This window comes from Sarcophilus harrisii, chromosome 1, assembly GCF_902635505.1.
Source record: "Sarcophilus harrisii chromosome 1, mSarHar1.11, whole genome shotgun sequence".
NCBI classification, from domain to species: Eukaryota; Metazoa; Chordata; class Mammalia; order Dasyuromorphia; family Dasyuridae; genus Sarcophilus; species Sarcophilus harrisii.
In genome coordinates, this window is record NC_045426.1 from 81,497,002 (window position 1) to 81,521,405 (window position 24,404).

At 36.0% G+C, this 24,404-nt stretch overlaps 1 protein-coding gene across 3 annotated transcripts in view; it reads right to left on the reverse strand.

Annotated features, from left to right (window-relative positions):
• RAD54L2 (RAD54 like 2) overlaps positions 1-24,026 on the reverse strand; it is a 156,318-nt gene extending 132,292 nt beyond the window's left edge. For 2 of the 3 annotated variants that reach the window (XM_031958508.1, XM_031958489.1), the window contains exon 1: positions 23,958-24,026. The gene's annotated coding sequence lies outside the window, so the exon portion shown is untranslated. Of the gene's footprint in view, positions 1-7,916; positions 7,958-23,957 lie in introns of all 3 variants that reach the window. The other variant, XM_031958498.1, reaches the window with a different exon arrangement.
• Positions 24,027-24,404: the final 378 nt, after the last annotated feature.

Consider the following 24,404-nt stretch of genomic DNA (forward strand, 5'->3'; position numbering starts at 1 on the left):
AAGGCTCACCTTGCCTGACAGCAATCGGTCAGAGGAAAAGAGGAAGGGAATAAATATTTATACAGCACTTACTATGTGCCAGGAACTGTGCTAATTTTACACTTTTACAAATAGTATTTTCTTTGACCCTCAAAATAAACCTAGATATTATTATCATCCCCCTATTTTACAGTTGAGGAAACTGGGCCAAACATCAGTTAGTTTAGTGACTTACCTTAAGCAGGATTTGAACTCAAATTTTTCTGACTCTAAACCCAGAACTATAATCTAACTCTGGTACCATCTATCTCAGATGAAACAAATAACACAGTTTTTGCACATGAAGCAGGGTAAAATAGAAATGGTTCCATGGGAATGTAGCAGCCTTAAGCTAAAGTTTCCCATCTGAAATAGAACAAGAAAAAGCCTTATAAGTGGGAAATGGAAGAGGATGAAATAAATAAAACTGATTAATCTAACTTTATTAAAGCAGATTTGGGGGGACCTCCCCTCATAGTAGAGTTTGGTTATATCTCAAATACTGGTTGGAACAACACTTTCACAAGCTTCACTCTTGCTAGAGTTCAGAGAAAGAAGCAAAGGAGGGTCAAGGGTTGACTGGACAAATTGACCAGAGAACTACTTATGAAGGAAGTAGGTCTTTGGCCTTGGAAGAGTGGGACTTGGACAAAGAATACAAAGTTGATTCCAGACAAGAACATCTTGGCCTTGATATGACCCGAATGGAACAATATATAGACCAATTCAGCTAAAAGGGAGGGTGCATGTAGGAGTGAAATAGTGGGGGATAACATTGGAAAGTTACAATGAGAGCAAAAGAATTTGAATGCCAGGCTAAGGAAACTTTATCCTAATAGCCAAAAGGCAGCCATTGAAGATTTTTAAAGAGGAGGCTGACTCCTCTTTAAGGAGAAAGAAAGGGAAGAGACTAGAATCAAAGAGAGTAATTGAAGTCTGTTGCAATCCGAGTCCAGATAACAGTTCAGGCAGGCTTAAACTAAGGTAGAGATTATTATGTGAGTGGAGAGATGGAAATAAATTCAAGAGATGCTATGGTGGTAGTACAGACAAGAATTGACAATTCTCTGGAGATATATATATATATATATATATATATATATATATATATATATATATATTTTTTTTTTTTGGTGGGGGTGGGAGGTGTTTAAAGAGAGGAAAAAGTCAAGGATATTTTAGAAATATAAATCTGGAGAACTCTAAGGATGGTGATACCACCATCAGAAATATATTCATTTGAAAATATCCCTACTTACCCATTCCTCCAAAAAAAAAAAAAAAGTTATAGAAACTATCTATACACACATCAAGAACTTCCTTGATGAAGGTAAGAGAGAATACGGATAAGACTGAGAAATGATATTCTATAGTAGACCACATCTTTATATTAAAAATCAGGTATAGGTACAGAAAATATAAAAGAAATTTGATTCTGTAGACTTAAAAAAAGTCTCCTCAAAAGAGGTGTATCCCTATACCAGATAAAGTCAAAATGGGTTCATGATTTAGACATAAAGGATGATACTATAAGCAAATTAGGAAAAACAAGCAAAAATATACCTGTCAGATAGTGGAGAAGGAATTAATTTATGACCAAAGAAGAACTAGAGAACATTATGAAATGCAAAATCATTAATTGTGATTAAATTAAAAAGATTTTATACAAACAAAAGCAATGTAGCCAAGATTAGAAGGGAAGGAGAAAAGTTGGGGTGGGTGGGGATTTTACAACCAAGGCTTCATTTCTAAAATAGAGAACTGACTCAAATTTATAAGAATACAAGCTATTCTTCAATAAATAAATGGTCAAAGAATATAAATAGACCCCTTTCAGATGAAGAAATTTTAGTGAAATGAAAAAATGTTCTAAATCACTATTGAGTAAAGAAATGCAATCTAAGCCAACTCTGAGGTACCATTTCATACCTCTCATTGGCTAAGATGACAGAAAAAAATGATAAATGTTGGAGGGAAAGTAGCTGTGAAGGTTTTCCTGGAGGCAGCCTTAGTTTCAGTTACGCAGCCAGCTGGTAAAAATGCAAACATTTATTTCTCCTTCCAAATTACCCTGGTTAGTTGAGGCCTATCTCTCTGCCTGGCTCCAAGAGATCTTGCAGCTTTGTCCTTGGCTTCTGCCTCTTTCTTCACCCTCCAGCTCAACTCCGACTCGTGGCTTCTCAATCTCCAACTGAGGCCAGTACCCTCCTGTATCTCCCAGAGATATGCTATTTATGCTACTTCTCCAAGAGTGGAATTGTGGGATATCTCCCAGCATGCTCTCTGGCCCTAAGGAAGGTGTGAATTCAGATATCTCTTTCTAGACTCTTAATTTCCCAAACTGTGAACTCCATTGAGTACTTAGATACTTATGAGCTCTCTAGAGGTGTGAACACAAGCATTGTTCAATCAGTTCCACTTAGTAACTTGTTTCAAGTTCTGGCCCAAAATAACTGTTTCTAAGATTAAATTAACTCCAAATGGCTTAACACTTTGTAAAGATTCCAACATGTAGCAAAACTGGGACACTAAATACATTGTAGGTAGAATTGTGAACTTTGTTCCAAACATTCTAGAGAGCAATTTGGAACTATGTCTATCAAACTGTATATACCCTTTGATCTAGCATTGTCTCTAATGGGTCTGTATCCCAAAGAGATCATAAAAAAGGGAAAAGAACCCATACGTACAAAAATGTTCACAGCAGCCATTTTTGTAGTGGCAAGGAACTGAAAACTGAGTGGATACCCACCAGTTGGGGAATGGCTGAATAATTTTTGGTATATGAATGTAATAGAATTAATTTTCCATAAAAAATAATCAGCAAGATGATTTCAGAAAGGCCTGGAGAAACTTACATAAACTGATTCTTGGCGATATGAGCAAAACTAAGAGAACATTGTACACACTAACAAGATTATGATCAACCTTGATGGACTTGGCTCTTTTCAACAATAAGTTGATTCAGGCCAATTTCAATAGACTTGTGATGGAGAGGACCATTTGCATCCAAAAGACAGGACTCTGGAGAATAGATGTGGAGCAAAACACATAGTATTTTTACCTTTGTTGTTATTTGCTTGCTTTTTTTTTTCTTTCTCATTTTTTTCTCTTTGATCTGATTTTTCTTGTTCAGCATAATAAAAAAGTAAATATATTTAGAAGAATTGCACATGTTTAACCTATACTGGATTACTTGCTGTCTAGAGGAGAAAGAAAAATTTGGAACATATGGTTTTGCAAGGGTGAGTGTTGAAAACAATCTTTGCATGTATTTTGAAAAATAAAAGGCTATTATAAATAATTTTTAAAAAAAGAAAAAACCTGAGGTGTTATAATTTTAACATGTATATGGTAGACAAGATTACTTGAAAAAATTTTAACAAAAAACTTTGCTTAATGAGCCTATAATTGTTAATATCAAGAGCAAAACAAAACACATATATCCTTAACAAAGATATTTGTTAAATCATGAAGGATGTCCAAACCAATCCATACTTGAAGAGGAACTCACTATTGATAACAAAATCATCCAAATGAACCTGTTAGCAGATGACATTATTATAACCATCAAATCCCAAAACATTGTAGAGCAACCTGGAAGAGAACTCTAATCACCTGAAAGAGTTTGGCTTAACTATACACACAAAAAAAAGCAAAGGAAGAATAATGCCTACTGTTCAAACTATGCATGCAATCAAATGGTCAGCTATTTATAGAGCTAGTCCATCAGCATATCCATCTTGAATAGTACAAGTGGACAACGAAGTTCGCTAAACTAGTTTACATCCTAACCTTTTTAGGAGTAAAAATTAAAGGGGTTAATTCTTTCTCATTCTTTCTGTAACAAGAACATTTATCTTTCCTCTGCTATCATGTAAGCATTAGGATCACAGAACCTTAAATATCTATCTCAACTCTTCCATTTGATAAAAATAACAATTCCAGAGAAGCTAAAAAATTTGCCCAAAATCACTCAGAGTAATTGAACTAGTATTCCAACTCAGGACTGATCATGTTATCTCTAAGTGGCTCCCTAAAGGAGCTTCCATGATAGGATATTTTGCCTGTAGGTTAAGAGAATTCTGATTTGGCATTTCAAAATGTCTCCAATTTCTCTTTACCCATCAAAGTCTAATTATACATTACTCATCATCATATATTCTATATTTCAACTACTCACTTCCTTCACTGTTCCCCATACACAACAATTCATTTCCTCCTTCTGTGCCTTTATATAGGATATCCCCTTATTTTTACCTCTTGGAATCTCTAGTTCCTCTTTAAGGTCATCTCATGTACCATCTTCTTTAAGATCTTGATTTCCCCAATTACTATTATTCCCCACACAAAGAGCCTGTAATTACTTTGCATTTATTTTGTATATTTATTTGTAATTACTTATCTATATTCATGTTGTTTGCTCTTTCCTCCTCCAATAGAATATAAACTCCTTGAACTTGGGACTATCTCCTTTTTGTTTTTGTATCTCTCACACAGTGTCTGACACATAGTGGATGCTTAATAATTTCTTCTGAATTAAAAAGAATTAAGGGGAATAGACTGGATTGCCTTTGGTAAACTTCTTTGTTTCTTTTAATGAATCCAAGCTTCTCCCTGAAATATTACCATATCTTTTTGATACTAATATTCCTCTAATGATATATGGCTGTGAGTCATGTAACATAAAAATCTTTGCAGAACTGAAATACAGGATCACCCAACGGGCAATGGAGAAGCAAATAGTGTGAGAAAGATACAATACATTAAAAATAAGAAATTCTGCAGAACAAGGCTAAAGGATGTAATAATTAGAGAAATATATACCTGGGGGAAAAAAGACAGGAGCAAAGTCATCTAATGAGCATGACAACTGATGAAAACCCATATGCTTCACTGCAATCTATGCAATTTGAAGGGAAACAGTTGAGTGGATTCTTTGTTATAGATTTAAGAAAAGATAAGAGTAGCAGCATAGGATGGGTAGACTGAATGAATAGTTTGCAAATTAGCAAATTGAAAGGTATACTCACATTAACAAGCTCACATATAGAGTCACAGGAATACTAGGATATACTTTTTAGGGAAAAATTAGAACACAGAAGAAAAAAAAAATGAAGTTGGGTTGGGTTTTTTTGAGCTTACATAAATAAGCTGTCCTTTCCCTCATCTGACTATATGTCCCTCTACCTCTTCCTATTGTCAGCTGCTTTCTGATTTGACTTGTCTTAAAATTTAAAAAAAAAAAAAAAGCTTTTTGAATCACTATGATTCAAAATGTCACTCCCATATACATCACCAATTAAACTCTCCTTATAACAAAGGAGAGTCACACTTACAAATCAAGACACTTTTCTGTTTGAAAATCTATGCCTTATATCACAACCAAAAAATTCAGCCTTGTTTCATCATTTATCCTGTGAAGTTACAAAAGGCCAGTGTATTTATAAGATGAATCTTTCAATGTAATTTTCCTTATATTACTATGAGAATTATCATTTGCTTCTCTGGCTATCCAAGCCCATATCATGCTCAGCCATTTCATTGCTGTCTTACCTAATACTCTAAAATCCTTTACTCACATGATCTTCTACCATGTCTTTCATGTCAGTGGTTAACCCTGCGTCTTTTCCATTATTTACTTTCTCTGTTCCTATAGAAAGATGACCTGGTTGACTACAAATTTAAACTATCTACAACTGAGCCCTCAAAAGTTCCTATGCAATTTGTTTTTATTTCATTAATTCCCTGTGATATTCCCTATTATGACTGTTCCAGACCTTTTCCACATTCTTATAGCCTACCTAGCGTCTTCATTTCCTCATCTACCACTTTGCTAAGGAGACAGGGACTATCCAGCATGAATTCCCTGAGCTGTTCTTCATACCTCAAAACTCCATTACTGCAACCACCCTTTTGTCATTCATTTTTGCTTCAGGAATAAGCATCATGCCTCTTAAGAATAGTATTAAAGTCTCTCACATCCCTGAACTCTCTTCTGCCTATAAACACACTCAGGTAACATACATAGGTATTCATGTCCATTAAAAAGCACAACTATAATTTGCCAGTATCTTTCTTCTCTTTATTGAGAAATGCTACAAAGGAATCATCTGCTTTTTCTTCCTCCACTTCTCATCCATGGCTCACTCAGCCTCCTGCAATCTTATTTCTATCCCCAACCAATACTTCACTATAAATGCTTTTTCCAAGGTAATTAATGATCACCTTGATAAATTTCAGATAGTCAGTAGGTATTGGAGGGAAACTTACAACTAAATTACTTGGATTCAAGTTAAGCTCTCTATCTACTAGGCTAAGGATTGCTGTTTTTTCTAGTCTCAATAGTTTTTTTATTTTTCTAAATACATGTAAAGATAATTTTCAACATTCATTTTTGTAAGATTTTGTGTTCCAAATTTGGTATAAGTTAAATATGTAACCTTTTAAACATATTTCCTTATTTGTCATGTTGTGCAAGAAAAATCAAACCAAAAATCAAATCAAATCAAAAGCCATAAGAAAGAAAAAGTAACAAACAAACAAACAAAAAAAGTGAAAATGCTATACTTAGATCTACATTCAATCTCCATGTTCTCCCTCCCTATGGATGTAGATGACATTTTTCATCCCAAATCTAATAGAATTATCTTGGATCACACTGTTGAGAAGAGCTAAATCTATTATAGTTGATCATCATATAATCTTGCTGTTATTGTATACAATGTTCTGGTTCTGCTCAATTCATTTAGCATCAATTCTTGCCAGGTTTTTCTGAAATCATAGGATTTGTCATAGGATAAAAACTACAATGATTGCTAACTAATTATGAATTTTTTTAAAAATTGTTATAAGAAGGGATTCATAAACTTCCCCAGGCTGCTATGCTTCCTCTCACTTAATGCAATGCCAATCAAAATATAAAGGATTTCCTACATCAAAATAATGGTTTGGACATGTATACTTATTTTGTACTTAATTTATACTCTAATATATTTAACATGTATTGGTCATCCTGCCATCTAGGGGAGAAGGTGGGAGGAAGGAGAACAAAAGATTTGGCAATTGTCAATGCTGTAAAATTACCCATGCATATAACTTTTAAATAAAAAACTACTGAAATTAAATATATATATATAAAGATTTATTAATATATTCCTCAAGGAATTCCAGTCCAATGAATGAATTAATTAAAAGCAATATTATGTTTTTACTATATGTATTAAGCACTGGGACTACAAATAAAAAGAACTAAACAACACTTACAAATCTCAAAAAGCTTCTATTCTATTTTTGCGTGTGTGAGGCAATTGGAGTTAAGTGACTTACCCAGGCTCACATGCTAGGATGTCTAAGGCCAAATTTGACTTTAGTGCCAGTCTTTCATTCACTGAGTCATCTAGCTGCCCCTATTAAGGGAAGAAGATATTTAGGAGGAATGGTGACCAGGGAAATGTGTTTTGGTCTGGAAAGTTACAGAGATAAGTAGAGACAGAGAAAGCAGATGGTCTATACTTACCAAGAGCAATGGTAGAATTGTTTGGGTTATGGCTCCTAGAAGAAGAGAAGGGATGAGAAGGGGAAAGGTATACTTTGTGACTGGGCAGAAGCCCATTGTCAAACAGGAGAATAAAGAACTCTTTAATGTCTTAAGTCTTCAAGTATTTCCTTTCTTTTTTCTTTTATGTTGCTAGAAAACCATCATGTGTTATGGATTTTCTTTCACTCTCCTCCCCCTGTCCTAACATAAGATTAATATAGACACAGAAAAACTGACGATTTAAGAAAATTCAATTTGCATTTTCCTCCCAATAAGCAACAGAAAATATATCACAAAAATTAGTCAAATATCAAGAGTGTAGAAAAGAAAATTACAAAAAATTTTAAAAACAACTCACAAATCCAGCTCCCTATTCCAGTTTTTTCTTCCTGCAAAGTCCTATAGCAAAGGAAGAAAAAAAAAAGGAAATGGTAGCAAATGGCAGACAATAAAATGTGAGCAATCATACTCCTTACTATAGGCATTGGTGAGTAAAAGTTACCATTCCGATCACATCAACAAGTCTTAAGTCATAAAAAAATAATAATAATAATAATAATAATAACAGACTTAAAGATAAAAAATAAATAGGTATGGCTCAGACCCCAGGACAAAGCAGGGTCTCACTTCCAATATCTACCCGCCTGCAGAGGAATAACCAGGGTTGAAATTCACCAGGGTTGAAATTCAAAGTCAAAGGAGTCTAAAATTCTGCTTTTCTGAACTAAAAGAGCTTTACAGTTTTGACTGATGAGGTAGAATCCAGCAGCAGTATACTTTTGCTCAGAAGTAAACCCATTTCAAGAACTTGCAGAGCACAGACCAGACATAGATCAGAGCACTCTGAAAGCAGTAAAAGCTTTCAAATTCCCAGCCTGTCCTGGAGATCCTGGAATAACACACCACTCAATACCCCAAGAAAGCAGCAACAGGACTAGTCCTAACATCTTGTCTGAAGTCAGGAAGTAGGCTGGAAGAATGAGCAAACAAAAAAGAACCCCACTACAGTGAGCTATTATGGTGACAGGGAAATTCAACACATAAACATTGAAAAGAATAATTCCAAAACATCTGAGTATTGCCTAACAGAAACAAATAGCTTAGACACAAAATCAACTAGAATTCTTGGAAGAAATGAAGCAAGAATTTTTAAAAAGAGTTTAAAAAAATGCTTTTTATAAAAGAAATGGGAAAGTTTGAGACAAAAATTGGAAAAGAAAAGAGTTATGGAAGAAGGAATGGACAAGAAATTAGTAAGTTTGGCACAGAAGTACAAAATCTTACTCAAGCAATAAACTCTAAAAATTCAAATAGACCAAATAGAAGCCAATGATACCATAAGGCAATAAGATATTAAACACAATTAAAAGGCTTTTTAAAAAATTATGGAAAAAGTCAGTTATCTTTCACAGCAAAAACTGACCAGGAAAACAGATCAAGGAGAAAAAAAAAATCTAAGAATCACTGGACTATAAAAACTATGACCAAGAGCTTAAACATAATATTTCAAGAAATTTTAGAAGAAAATTGGCCAGATCTCTCAGAACCAAATGGCAAAGTGGAAATATTAAGATTCCACTGGTCAGATGCTAAAAGAAGCTCTCCAAATGAAAAAATTCCATAAATATCATAGACAAACTCCAGAATTTGTCAAAACAAAATACTGCAAGCAGCCAGAAAAAAATGAATTCAAGTAACAAAGAGCTACAATCAGCATCACAATTTCACACTATAAAGGAGTGGAACATTTGGAATGATATTGCAGAAGGCAAATAATATCATCATTAGGGTTCATAGAGGGAATCCAATCAGACAAGGCCAGAGAATAGTTCAGTTATATATCTTGCTGATTTTAGAAAAGAATGGAAAAAGAAGGGGAGAAAAAAGGTGAGGAAAGGGGAGAGAAGGGAAAAGGAAGTTAGGGAAAATTTTCTCACATGAGAGTACACAAGTAAACATCTATATAATCAAGAAAGAGGGAATGAAGTAAAACAGCTGACACAGGAAACTCATTAATAGTCAAAAGAAGGAAGAATATGCATATATACACTCATGCTCACACGCTGCACACAAAGTAGATATATATTTATTCAACAGGTTTATAGGAAGGAAAGTGAAGAAGGGGAAATTAGAAAGAAAACAGTTTAAGAAAAGGATTAGTTGCTTCATTGGAGGAGTTGGAAAGGATCCAACCATTCTGGAGAGTAATCTGGAACTATGCCAAAGAATAAAAAAACTGTGTATACCCTTTGGGTCTATGTCCCAAGGCAATCATAAAAGAGGGAAAAGGCCCCACATGTGCAAAAATGTTTGTAGCAGCTCTTTTTGTGGTAGCAAAGAACTAGAAAAGGAGTGGATGCCCATCAATTGGGGAATGGCTGAATAAGCTGTGGTACATAAAGGTAATGGAATATTATTGTTCTATAAAAAATGATGAACAAGTTCATTATAGAAAGGCCTGGAAAAATTTACATGAACTGATGGTGCACAAAATAAGCAGAACCAGGAATACATTGTATATAGTAACAGCAAAAATTTGCGATGATCAACTATGAAAGGCTTGGTTCTTCTCAGTGTTTCAGTGATCCAAGGCAGTCCCAATAAACTTTGAATGAAAAACACCATTTGCATCCAGAAAAAGAAATATGGAGATTGAATGTAAATCAACACAAGTTATGTTTACTTCTTTTTTTCTGCTTTTTTTTTTCTTCCATGGTTTTTTCCTTTTGCTGATTTTTCTCTTCCTACACATTTCAAAAAGCTTACTACAATAAAAATAAAATAAAATAAAGGGATTAGCTTTAAGCAAAACATTCTAAAGATGTATAAAAATATTTATAGTTCTTTTTGAGATGACAAAGAATGGGAATCTGAGAGTGTCCCTATAAATTAGGGAATCAATGAACACATAACATTACATAAAATGTGATGGAATACAATCACACTGAATTCTTATCAGGCAGCTAGGTAGCCCGATGGATAGTGTGCCAGGCCTGGAATTAGTTAGACTGATCTTTCCAAGTTCAAATTTGGTCTTGAACACTTTCTAGCTGTGTAACCCTAGGCTAGTCACTTAACCCTGTTTGTTTCAGTTTCCTGATCTGTAAAATGAGTTAGAGAAGGAAATGGCAACTCATTTCAATACCTTTGCCAAAAAAACCCCAAATGGCGGTCATCATGAATTGATTAAAATTGAAAAATAATTCAACAAAAACAACTAAATTCAACTTAATGACCCTCAACATAATGACCAAACAGGATTTCACAAGAATGATGCTGAATTGAGAGGTGAGCGAAAGTCTGAGTACAGAATGAGAAAAATGATACTTGTTTTGATTGACTATACAAGTATGTAATAGATTTTATTTTTCTTGAGTTCTTAATGGAGGAAGGAGAGACAGAGTTGTGGGGAGAGAGGGCTGAGAAGGAAGAAAACTTGGAAACTCAGATCAACATAATAACTAACCAAATTCCTGAGAATTCATGATAAAATATATGCTATCTCCTGACAGAAAGTTAGTGGACTCAAGAATGAGGAGACAAATAGATACATATGTGTGTATATGTATATATATATTTTAAAGACATGCCCAATGATAAATTTTGTATCTTTATATTATACATATTGGTAAAAAGTTTTATTTTTCTTGCTTCCTCAATGCGGGCAAAGGGAAGGAAGAAGCTAAGAGTAAGGAGAGAAGGCGATATATTAGAAAATTAAATAAAATTTAAGTAAATCACACAAAAAAATAAGACAAGAAAATGAAAGAATGTATTTATCTCAACTGTGGAAATTACTTTTTATATGTAACAAATAAAAGGAGATTTTAGGGACAAGATAGATGTGATTATATTAATGAAATTACATATAAAAACTATAATTAATACAAAAATAACAGATTGTTAAAAAGATTACAGAAAAATATAATCTACAACAGGTCAAAAGAAAGGAACAGAAAACTTCTAAAGTATTATTAAAAAACAAATAGCTATCTGTTCAAAGATTTAAAAAATAAGAAATTGAAAGCAAGTTTAAACATATAACAATAAAGTAACATTTAAATTATGATACATTAGTGTAACAACACCAAAACGTAGTCATGACTAAAATAAAGTATAAGAAAAGAGCAGAGTACTCAGTAATTACAACTGTAAGACATGAAAGAAAAAAAAAATAAGAATGAGAATGGTCAGATGATAAATAATTCTAAAGGAGAGTTAAGTGATCTAATGGCTACTATAACATTTTATGGATTGAAATTAACTTATACAAATGTATAAAATATTATAAAATAAATTTGTACTTATTAATACAAATTAGTAAAATAAGATTGTACTGATTTCAAGCATGTTTTATTATAACTTAATAGTAAAAGCCCATCTTATACATTGCAGCCAAAGTAATTTACCTTAAACATAAATCTAACATTATGACTTCTACTCAATCAATTCTTTGGCTTCCCATTGCATTTGGGATAAAATACAAATTACAAATTTAAAGCTCTCCAAACGTGACAATAATGTCTTTCCAATCTCTCTGGACATTAGAGATCTTCTTGTACTGTCATTCAGCCAAAATGGCTTCTCTGATCCTCAAATATTTCCTATCCCTCATCTCTATGCCTATGCTCCTGCCATCCCATATACCTGAAATGTACTCTTGTTGATTCTATCTCACAGAGTCCACTCTCTTCCATTAAGGTTAAGCACAATCCTCTAAATAAAGCCTTTCTCAATCCATACAATTGGTAATGTCTTCCATCCCTTATATTTAACTACTCTGTATATACTGGAAGGTCTGTACAAATTGGAAAAACTTTATGAATGTAATAAAAATGGGAGGGCCTTCTACTGGAATAGCATGCTTGCTTGGCACCACAGCATTTATACTGGGGAGACCTTGTGAATATAATGAACATGGGAAGGCATTCTGTGTGAATGCACAGCTTAAGCAAAACCAGAAAATTCACCTTATGAGTGAAATGATAAGGCTTCTGCCAGGACAAATAATGCACTCAACATCAGATGTTTATACTGGAAAGAAACAACAAAATACTTATACCTACATATGCACTAACTTTCACATTTGTATAGTCCTAAACTTATTTTTCCAAATCCTGGCTCTAATATTCAACTCAAAACCCATCCAGGGAGTCTTTTCTAGTCCCCTGATTTTGCCTAGAAGCTTCCATTCTAAGATTACCATTCATCTACTCTCCATTCATCTTGTATGTTTTGATTTAAACATGTTTCCTTGGGAGCAACTAGATGGCACAGTGAATAGATCATAACTGTGGGACCTTGGGACAAGTCACAACCCCAATTGTATTTCAAAACAAACAAACAAAAAACTCCAAGAACACACAAACAAAAATTAAAATAAAATAAAATAAACATGTTATCCCTCTCATTAGAATGTAAGTTTCTTAAAAGCAGGATCTGTTTTTGCTTTTTCTTTATATTCTCAGCAAATTAAGTCGCATAGGAAAAGTCTAATAAATGCCATTTGTTTGATCAAATGTTTATGCTGTGAATATTTTTATATGTACTTTCTGTATTCCCCATTAGAATGTCAAACCTTGACAAGAGGGACTGTTGCAGTCTTTGTACTTATAGCTAGAACATAGCAAGTGCTTAGTAAATGTTTGTTGATTGGTTAATTGATGAAAATGAGAAAAAAAAAATTGGAAGAAACCAAATCAGTAACTAAGGAATAGGTCAACAATGTATGTGTCTAAGGATTTCAAAATTTAAGGCTTTCCAGAAAACTTAAGTTTTATCTGGGCAAACAAGTCAAATTCCACAGCATGGATTCAAATTCATCAGGAATGTTTCCTATATAGTATACTGAGATTTCCTTCAAACTGAAATACAAAATATTTCCAAATGCTTCTCAAATTTTACTCTCTCCCCATTTATATTCATAATTTCTCAGCAATTATTTTTGTCTATATGTTACACAGTAAAACCACTAATACAGCCACAATTCTGCTTCTACTAAAATTCTTTCTCATGCTTTCATTTCTTCTCACCCTTACAAATACAACTTCCTTCTCTGTTGCATCTCAGTTCTGACTAGAAAGGAAATGCCTTTATTGATGCAGTTGTGAACCAAAACGAGCTTTCTAGCTCTCACCAGTTCATCCTTTTATGTACAAAAACATTAATTCATACTACAATGATTCTTCACTGCTTTCTTTTACCTATATACTCATCTGTTGTTGAGGTTCAACAGTTTTCAATTGTAGCCAACATCTCTGATCCCATTTGAGGTTATCTTGGTAAAGATTCTAAAATAGTTTGTCATTTCCTTCTCCAATTTATTTTTCAGATGAGGAAACTGAGGCAAAAAAGATGAACTGACCTATCTAGAATAACACAGCTAGTAAATGTCTGAGGCCAGATGTGAATCCAGGAAGATGTGTCTTCCTGAATCCAGGCCCTGGGTTCTATTCAGTTTGCCACCTCACTACCCTACCCATACTCATACTATTTGCATTATTGTACATATGACAGGATCCTTTCTCCTCCAGTAACTACAGCCAGAATTCCAAGTCTATTGATTAGAGAAATGCAAATTAAGACAACTCTGAGGTATTACTTTCACATCTCTCAGATTGTCTAAGATAACAGGAAAAGATATTGATAAATGTTGAAGGGGATGTGAGAAAACTGGGACACTAAACTGTGGTGTTGTGAACTGATCCAACCATTCTGGAGAGCAATTTGGAACTATTCCCAAAGGGTTATAAAACTGAGCATCCACCAATGTCTCTACTGGGTCTGTATCCCAAAGAGATCATAAAAAAGGGAAAAGGAGCCACATGTGTAAAAATGTTTGTGGCAGTCCTTTTTGAAGTAATAAGGAGCTGGAAACTGAGTGGATGCCCATCAATTGGGGAATGGCTGAGTAAGTTATGGCATATGAATGTTATATAATATTATTGTTCTATAAGAAACAATCAGCAGGATGATTTCAAAGAAGCCTTAAGAGACTTATATGAACTGTTGCAAAGTGAAGTGGGCAGAACCAAGAGAACATTGTAGATGGCAACAAGATTATGTGATGATCAACTGTGATGCACTTGGCTCTTTTCAACAATGAGGTGATTCAGTCCAATTCCAATAGATTTGTGATGGAGAGAACCATCTGCACCCAGAGAGAAGACTTTGGGGAGCGAACGTGTATCACACCATAGGATTTTCAGCTTTTTTTTTTTGTTGTCTTTTTATTTTTTTTCTTTTTGATATGATTTTTCTTGTGAAACATGATAAATATTTAGAAGAATTGCACATGTTTAACCTATATTGGATTACTTGCTATTTAGGGGAAGGGGGTGGAGGGAAGGGAGAAAATTTTAGAACACAAAATTTTGCAAGGGTGAATTTTGAAAACTATCTTTGCATGTATTCTGAAAATAAAAAGCTGTCATAAAAAAAAAAAATTATGGCCAAAGTCTACAAAAGTGTGATGGTGGTAATAAGATCTGTGCAGGACCATTCCTTAACAGCCACAGGTCAATCACTAGTAATCTAGATCTCTATACTAGGATCTCTCCTTTCATGTGTCTGGATCCCTCCAGGCTCCTAGCTGCATAGCCCATCACACCCCTTCAATGAGTAAAAAATTACCAACTACAATCTTTCCAATAATATGGAGGATCAGCAGGCCTTACTATCTAACCTGGCAATACACTCTAAGAATTACTGGGCCTTTCCAACTGTCCTGAAGCTGAACTCTCTTGTATATGTTCACTGCCCCTAGTTAGAACGTGAGATCTCAGACAGCAGGGACCATCTGGCTTTTTCTACTCATATTCCCAGCATTTATCATTGTGCTAGACACACACACACACACACACACACACACACACACACGCACACACACAGTGAGCACTTAAAGGCTTTTCATTTTGAGAGGCAGCTACATGGATGGTGTCTTGGGCCTCTGAAGAAAGGAAGAGGCATCAAACACTTACTAGCTGTATAACTCTAGGCAAATCACTTAACCCTTCTCTCAGTCTCAGTTTCTTCATATCTCAATTGGCAGTTCTGAGGATTTAATGAAATAAAAATACATAAAGCATTTTGCAAACTTTAAAACACTATGTTCCCTATAATTATTATTTTCTATCCCATTCCATGTTTTATAATTCAATTCAATAATCATTTGTCAGTACACTGACTTCTAACATGGTTACTATGGGGAAAACATTCTCTCAAGATGTCTAACCTTGAAGAGATGGACTAGAAAAAACAAGCAAATTAGTTTAATACTATCAACTTCTGGAAAAGTTCATAGAAAATATAATTTTCAGATATTAAAGACAAATATATTCTTTTATACAATATCTAGTTGAGAAGTACTAAAGAAAAATATTTTCTGATTTATAGAGTTTCAATTTCTAGTATAACATTGGAGAAAAAAAATAAACTCTTTGGAAGATGACAGAATGCTACCCAGTTTGATCTCCAAAAACAATGAATGCTACATCCAAAGATCTCAAACCATAAATATCTTATTCTGAATTACAACAGTAAAGAATAACTAAGCAGAGAAATGGGGATGAGCTGAAGATATGGAATGAATCATGCATTTTCAGACAAGTCAATGTGTTTATTGGTTTCTGCCTAATTATACTTTGTTATAGTGAAAGGTTCTATAAGGGGACGTGGTTATAAAGAAATGAAAAATAAGAAAAAATGTTCATATATTCTTCTATCACCCCCAAAAAATACCCTACTGGGAAATTGCTGTCAAAGAACTCCCCCTTCATTCACAAGAGTATAAAATGTTTGCCATTTTGTTGTCATTGTTCAAGTCATTTCAATCATGTCTGACTCTTCATGTCTCCATTTGGGGGTTTCTTGGTAAAGATACTAAATGGTTTTCCATTTCCTTCTCATTTTACAGAAGAGGAAATTGAGTCAAACAGGTCAGTGTCACATGGCTGGCAAGTGTCTTAAGGTCACATTTGAACTCAAATAGATGAGTATTCCTAACTTCAAACCTGGTGCTTGATCCAATGGGCCACCTAACTGCCCTATTTGCCAAATTTTACAGACAGCCAATAGAAATTAAGGCTCTGTCCTGGGTTCTCCTTTCTCAAAACATTCTGGCTTGGTGATATCAGTTACTCCCTTGGGGTTTCAATTAATATTCTCATGCAGATAACATTATATATATATGTATGTATACACACACTCATCTCCAATCTCTGGAACTTCAGTCCCCAATCATCAGCTGCCTGTATATGGATAGCTTCTACCTTTCATTAGCCATAACATGACCAAAATAAACTGATTAACTTTACCTAAAACCTGCCCCTCCTCTCATATGATACTCATTGTCCAGATATCCAGGTTTTCAACTTCAAGTCATCCTTAATTCTTCTCTCTTTTCATATACAATCAGTTATCAACTCACCACTTCTATACTCATGTCTTCAAGCTTCAATTCCCGTTCTCCCAATTGCACATGGCCACTACCCTCACTGAAGCACTCATCACTTCCTGTTTATTTTAATCAATTAATAAATATTTATTAACAACCCCCATTACTAAGCAATAAGGATACAATAAAAAGGAGGTAATAGCAAGTCCTTGACTTTAAGGAACTTACAATTTAATGGGGAAGACAACATGCAAATATTATACAAAGCAAGCTATATATAGGATAAATAGGAAATAATTAACACTGAGAAGGCTTTTAAAGAATGCTTCCTGGAGAATGTGAGATTGTAGTTGTGATTTTAAAAGAAGTCAAGAAGGGTCAATAGTTGGAGGAGGGAGTGCATTCCTGGCATGATGGAGAATGCCTGGAACCAAGAGAGGCGGAGTGTTTTATTTGTGGAACACCTAGGAGGCCACTCTCCCTTGAATCAAAGAGTATTTGTTGGGGAGTAAAGTGTAAAAAGATTGGAAAGGTAAGAGAGGGCTAAATTTTGAAGGTCTTTGAATGTCAAACAATGCATTTTAATTTGTTCATAAAACAAAAGGAAGTTACTAGTTGATGAAGTAAGGCAGTGCTACAATTGGGCTTTCACTTTAGAAAAATCAGTTGAGTGGTTGAAAGGAGGATGAATTGGAATGGAGAAACTTTTGAGGCAGGGAATCCACCAGAAGGTTATTGTAATAATCAAGGCTTAAGGTGATGGGCAGCTAGGTGGTGAAGCAGATAAAACTCCAAGCCGGGAGTCAAGAAGGCTCATCTTTCCGAGTTCAAATCTGGCCTCAGACACTTACTAACTATATGATCCTGGGCAAATCACTTACTCTGTCTGCCTCAGTTATTACTTTATGAACTGGAGAAGTAAATGGCAAACCACTCCAATATCTTTGCCAAGAAAACCCCAAAAGGGATCACACAGTCAGATACAACTGAATAATAATACAACAACAATGAGGTGATGAGAGAAATGGCAGGGTCAGAGAAGGGGGGAACATGTGAGTGAGGTAGTTATTGCAAAGATGAAATAAGCAGGCCTTGACAACAGCTTGGCTCTTGTAAGGGCTAAGAGATATAAGGAATCCAGGCCAAGGTACTAGATTGTGAACCTGAGAGATCAAAAGGATGGATGGTGTCATCCTCTACAATATAGGAAAGGGGATGGGAAGAGGAAAGATAATGAATTGTTTTAGACATGTTGAGTTTAAAATGTCCACTAGACATCCAATTCAAAATGTCTGAAAGACAAGATATGAGATTGGAAGTCAACATAGAAACTTACTTTGAGAATCATCATTAAATCCATGGATGCTAATGAAATTATCAAATAAAGTAATATAGGAGAAGAGATGAGGACTCAAGGCAGAATCCCGACAGACCCCTATGGATAGAGAGCATGATCTGAAGGAAAATCTAGCAAAGAAGACAGGAGGAGCAGTTAGATAGGCAGGAGGAGTGATGCCCCAAAAACCTAGGGAGAAGAGAGTATCAAGGTGGAGAGACTGATTAAAGTTTCAAAGGCTGATGAGAAGCCAAGGAGAATGAGGATTGAGAAAAAGGTCATTGGATTTGGCAACTAAGAGATCATTAGTAATTCTAGAGATAGCAGTTTTCATCGAAATGATTGTCAGAAGCCAGATTATAAGGGGTTAAGAAGAGAGAGAGAGAGGAGAAAAAATGCAAGAATCTAATGTCGATGGTATTTTTGAGAAGTTTAGCTACAAAGGGCCAAAGATATATAAGATGATAATTAGCAAATGTGGAAGAATTAAGTGAACATTTTTTCCCAGCATGGGAGAAACATGGACATTGTTTATAAGCAGTAAAGAGCCAGTAGTTAGAAATTAAAAGTGATAAAAGATGAGAGGGCAATCTATTTGAAGAAATAAGATAGAATGTGATTATTAATAAGGCCACTTCATCATGTAAGATAAGTTGAGAAGGAAAGAATAGAAAAAGGTACCAGAATAATAAGAAATGAGGAAGAGGGAAGAAGAGGGAATTCACCTGAATGGCCTAATTTTTTTTCTGTAAAATATGAATCAAAAGTTCTTTTCTTTGAAAGTATAGGATGTAAGAAGTTTGAGGAGGGATGCAAAGGTTTGGAGGAAACCCTGTGGAGAGTGGGATAGTGAGTTGATATGGAAAATAAAATAGGATTGCCTAGTGATAGTAAGGACCCAATTGATGCTGTGCATTGAAAATTTGTTGTGAATCGAATCAGAATTATTTTGTGAATTTTTTCCACCTTCATTCAATAGTACATGTGCAGTGTAAAAGAGTGAAGGTAAAAAATGGTGGGAATGATTCAAGGCTGAGGTTTGGCTGGAAAGAATTAGTGATATGATAAGGGAGCTAGAAGTTACAAAAATGAAGAGCAATGTAGAGTTGAATTGGTCCACCAATGAGACAAGATAAGGAGAGAAAAGTGCCCAGGAAAGAGGAAGTGGCCTGGGAGAGAATTGAAAGGTCAAGGGATTGGAGATAACAGGCCATATAATAAAGAGTAGGGTTGTGTAAGGGAAGGCAGAGGGAGAGGTAGAAAGTCAACAGATTTTGACCAGATAAGATGATTTCAGAATTCTTGAATATGAAGGTGGTCCATCTGCAGGTGATGGCAAGATCAAAGACCTTTGTGTGTGGCTGAGAAGTAGCTCATAAAAGGTGTGAACAAACAGGTTAAGGAACTAAATAGGATATCAGAAAGAGAATCAATATGTATATTCAAGTATGAGAGCAGATGTTGGGGAGAAAAAAAAATTACGTCAGCTATCAAATTCACTTAAGAAGAAAAGGAATGACTTGGAGATCAGTGGACAATAGTGACCAAGATTTTGATTGGGTTGTGGATATGAATAGCATGAACCTCAAAAGAAGAAAGATTACTAAATGAGGGAGGACCTAGAATTGGCAGTAGGACCATGACACTATGAAAGTATGGATGTGTTCTTCTAACCACCTGAAAATAAAAAGATGCAAATGCTATTTCTAACTAAAATAGGAATCCAGAAATGGTAATTTCAGGAATGAGCTATCTTTGTGTTGTAATATCTTAAATGCAAAAGTTTCTCTTTATGTTGTAAGCAATGTGATTCAATCTAGATTCAAATCTCAAGTCCAACATTTATTAATTATGTAAATATGAGCAAATTACTTCTCATCTGGAATTTAAATTTCTAAATTGCAAAATGGAGACAATATATGTACTACTTATGTCCCAGGATTAAGTTTATAAAACTTAAAGCAATATATAAATGTGAGTTATTATTCATTTCAGATAAAAAATTCACCAGAGAGCAGGTCTGATTTATATCCAAGAAACGGGTTAGTTCCTTTAGAACCACTTCAGACTCCTATTCATTCCATTCATCATTTTTTAAATTTCTAGTGCTGATATTATCCCTAGTAGGGACAATTCATAGTCCTCTATTGAAGTACATGCATATTCTCCATACATGTTCTATCAGAATCAAATTAGCACATAATGAAAAAGAATGAAGAATCTGCCCAGTACTGAGCTTTTCCAAACCTGATGAAAACTAGAATGACACCACCAACAAAACTAAGCTGAACAAGTACCAGGATAAGAAATTACAGAGAACAATTTGCTGCATGACATCTCAGTGATGCTCATTCTTTCTAGACATGCAATTGGTGACTTCTCCATAAAACCGTCTATAAAGGAGCCACAAGCATGACAATAGAAATCTCAATATGGATCATAGCCACCAAGAATTAGATAGAAGATAGAAAAACAATGATCTTGCCAATTATTTGATTAACATTTTTCATATACTTCAATACAGAATTAGGCAACTCCTTACCATTAAATCACGCCACCTCATACCTGCATATTTGATTGCTGTGAGACTATAAATATTGTATCATTATTTTCAGCATGACTAAAAGCACTAGGAATTTCCTCCAAGGATTCTGAAGCTTTTAACCAAAATGGAACCCAAAACTTTTCTTTAAGCAAGGCAATGTTCCCAGATAATAATGTAACAAATGAATTAACATTTGGAATTCTCAGAAAGAGAGAATGAACATTCCAGATAGGAAGTGAAAGATGTTTTAAACAACTTGTGCCCTCAAACACAGATTATCAGTTTCTTCAATTGTTATAACTATATCCAGTCACAAAGTAGAATTTCATTTTACTGTATCAGATCATTAATTGGCTGACACAACAACAATAAAAAAAAAATTTCAGGTTTACATTGTTATGTAGCACAATTAATTAAAAGGTAAGTGATTTTCAAAAAGCCTTATTTTATTCCTATCATTTTAAAATAACTTCTAAGAGATCATGGGTATTTTGTGATCAAGTTGATAAAGTAAAGCAAAAAAGCATCTTCAAATTCTTAAGGGGACAAGGAAAAATGGCATTACAATTTATTAAAGAAATTGAAAATGTAATATATTTGTATATCATTACTCAAAGACATACATATACAAAGAATAAAATCTTTGCTTAATGCATTAGCACTGTGTTTGAGATTATACTTTAAAGCAAATTAGGCAGACTGAATTATAGCAATGCAAAAAACAACTTAGTGTTCACACAAGGAATTATAATCTCATATTTCCTATACAGATTTTAAATGGATAACCAATTTTAACTAATGAAAGAAATATTCTACAATGACAAAACTTCTAATTCTTAATAGATTTTAAAATCCATTTCTTTTTTTTTTTCTTTTTCTCTACCAGAATCACTTCACTCCTCATTGACCTGCAACTAGCTCAGAAAAGGGAAATAAATTAAGAATTGTTTTTTGAAAGTCAGGAAAACTACCATCACTAGAACAGTTACACTTTTACCAAAGCATTAAATAAACAGAAGCAACTATGTGTCACAATATCGAGAGAACACTGAACCTGAAATCAGGCCTCAAACGCTTATTAGCTGTATGATTCTGCGCAAATAATTTAATCTCCGTCTGCTTTAGTTTCCTTAACTGTACTTTACAAATGGAATAGCACATAACTCCCAGATTGTTGTGAAAATCAAATGAGAAAATATTTGTAAATAGTTTAGCATCTTGCCTACAAATAATATGTACTTAGTAAATGCTTCTTCCCTCCTTCAATATCTCAAGAGACCTGTGTTGTCCCCAGAGGGATGACAAGTGGTCTTATCTCAGTTTCATAAATCTACAATTCCTATTAAACAATAACCCAGGCTCTACACTGCCACTCTGGCCCAAAATTAATTCAGAAGATATAAAGAAGCTAACTTAATTTACCTAATATTACTTTCAAATTTAACCTAGTTTCAAGACACTTGAAGATGTATGATCCTAGGCTAGTCATTTACCTCTCTGCCTTAGTTTCCTCATCTGTAAAGTGGAGATAACATTACTTACCTCATAAGTTATGAGAATCAAATGAGTTAAATTTGTAATGTGCTTAGCACAATGGTAAATAACAGGTACTCTTGTGAATGCACAAGAGTTTCCCTTTCTTTAGGAGAGTTTCCCTTTGAGCATAAATCCACACACAGAAATATATTTTCAAAAGCTTACCCCAAAATTCTGATGAGATGCTATCTCAGGATTAAGTTGTTCAACTACTTTGGAACAAATCTGGACAAATCAAATTTTGGGGCTTGCACACTATATCCTGTGAAACAGCCTCTCAAAGGAAAAATTTATCAGACACAAACTCAGTAGGTTATTTAAAAGCATCTAATATTACTGGGTGTTGACAAACTACTTTGAAAGTTACCCTGTGGAACCAAAGTGATAATCAGCATGATTCAAAGTTGCAATCTCAGAGATGAATGATGGGAAAACGAAGTTTTGTGTCCTTCTGCCTGCTGAGATTTTTAAAACAATGATTATCTAGAAACCCTGAACAGTGTTACCTGGCTATGTCAAGATAGGTTTTTAAATTAAAGTTTGGATTCTGAAAAATCAAACAGAAATCTATATAGAGACTGAACTCCCTGGAATTCATGAATACAGAGTGGCCAGTTTTGATCGTCATCCTTCAATAACAAACAATGGCTGCATCAGTGAACAGAAATTATGAGTCATTCAACTCCAGAACAAAGGAGGAAAGAAAACAGCCAAATATCATCCTCAGAAACAGGCATTGAAATACATAAGAGAAATGAGTTACTAAAAATGGTACAAACATCAATACCCCCCGTTTTAATTTGGGGCACAGAGTTAAATAGTGAGCATCGTATTTTCTGCCCAAGTTCGTCGTCCAGTTTATGAGTAGTAATTCATGCCACCCCTGCATCATCACCCTTACATGGAATCCTTCAAAGTACAGTTCTTCACCATTCATTCCCCTATCAATTCACCTAACAGCATTCTCCCCTGTTGCCTTTCTGAGCTTCGGTGACTCCAACAGGTTTTGAATGATCCACTCCACTCTGAGGTCAGTTCAATATAGCCGGATATCCATTCTGCACGTTTCCTCCTACGCAGATACTGGGTCATCTCCCACAGGACCCCAACCTCCCCAAGCTGGTCCCCATTGCCCCCGTCTCACTAACAACCACTCCTCCGCTCTTCCCGTACTTTCGTCTTCCATAGCGGGCCGTCTAGCCTCTCCCTCAGAGCGTCTCCGCCACTTTGTGCCAAGATGACTTTCCTCTGACCCACGGGAGCCCCCAAGAACTTTGCTCCCGGACCGAGCCTCCTCTCCCCCCTCCAGCCCCGGGCCCCGGCGGCTTCCATCCATCTCCGGGTCCCTCCACCGCCCAGTCTCACAGACGCGGGGTCCCTGGAAACCAGCCCCACTTCCTCCGAAGCGGGAGACGCAGGAGTCCCCGCGCAGGGGTCACCGGGGCGCTCCAGACACAGTCCCCCGCCCCCACGATCGGGGGACCCCAAGATCGGCGCCATCCCGAGGCCCCCCCGCCCCGGGCACAACCCCTCGGTCAGCCTAGTTCCCACAGACCACAGTAAGCCGCCCCGGGAGGCCCCGTCTCACCTCCCCACGCCGGGGCTGAGCTGCCCCCGGCCGGGCTGGGCCGCGCCGGGCCAGGCCGGGACTGGTGAGCCGGGCTGCGCTGGGCCGGGCCGAGCCGCGGCGCGCGGAGCTGTGAAGGCCACGGAGAGCTGCGAGGGACGGCGGCGGCGGGGGGAGAGGCCCGCCGGGCCCGGGCGCTGCTGGCTAGCTCCCTCCGGCCGCGCGGCGCCTCTCCTCAGTCGGCGGCGCTCGCAGCCTCCGCTCGGGGTCCGCGCCAGAAAGCTTCCCCCTCCCGGCCGGCGTGACCGCCAGGGCCCCCCGGGCGGGAAACAGGAACCTCCGACAGGAAGGTTCCGCTGAGGAAACCCTGCGTTCCCCCGCCAGGGGAGACAAGGGGAAGAAAGGGAGGGGGAGGCCCGCAGAGAACGTGAGGAGGAGTGGGCTCCGAGGGAGCGGCCAGGCCGAGGG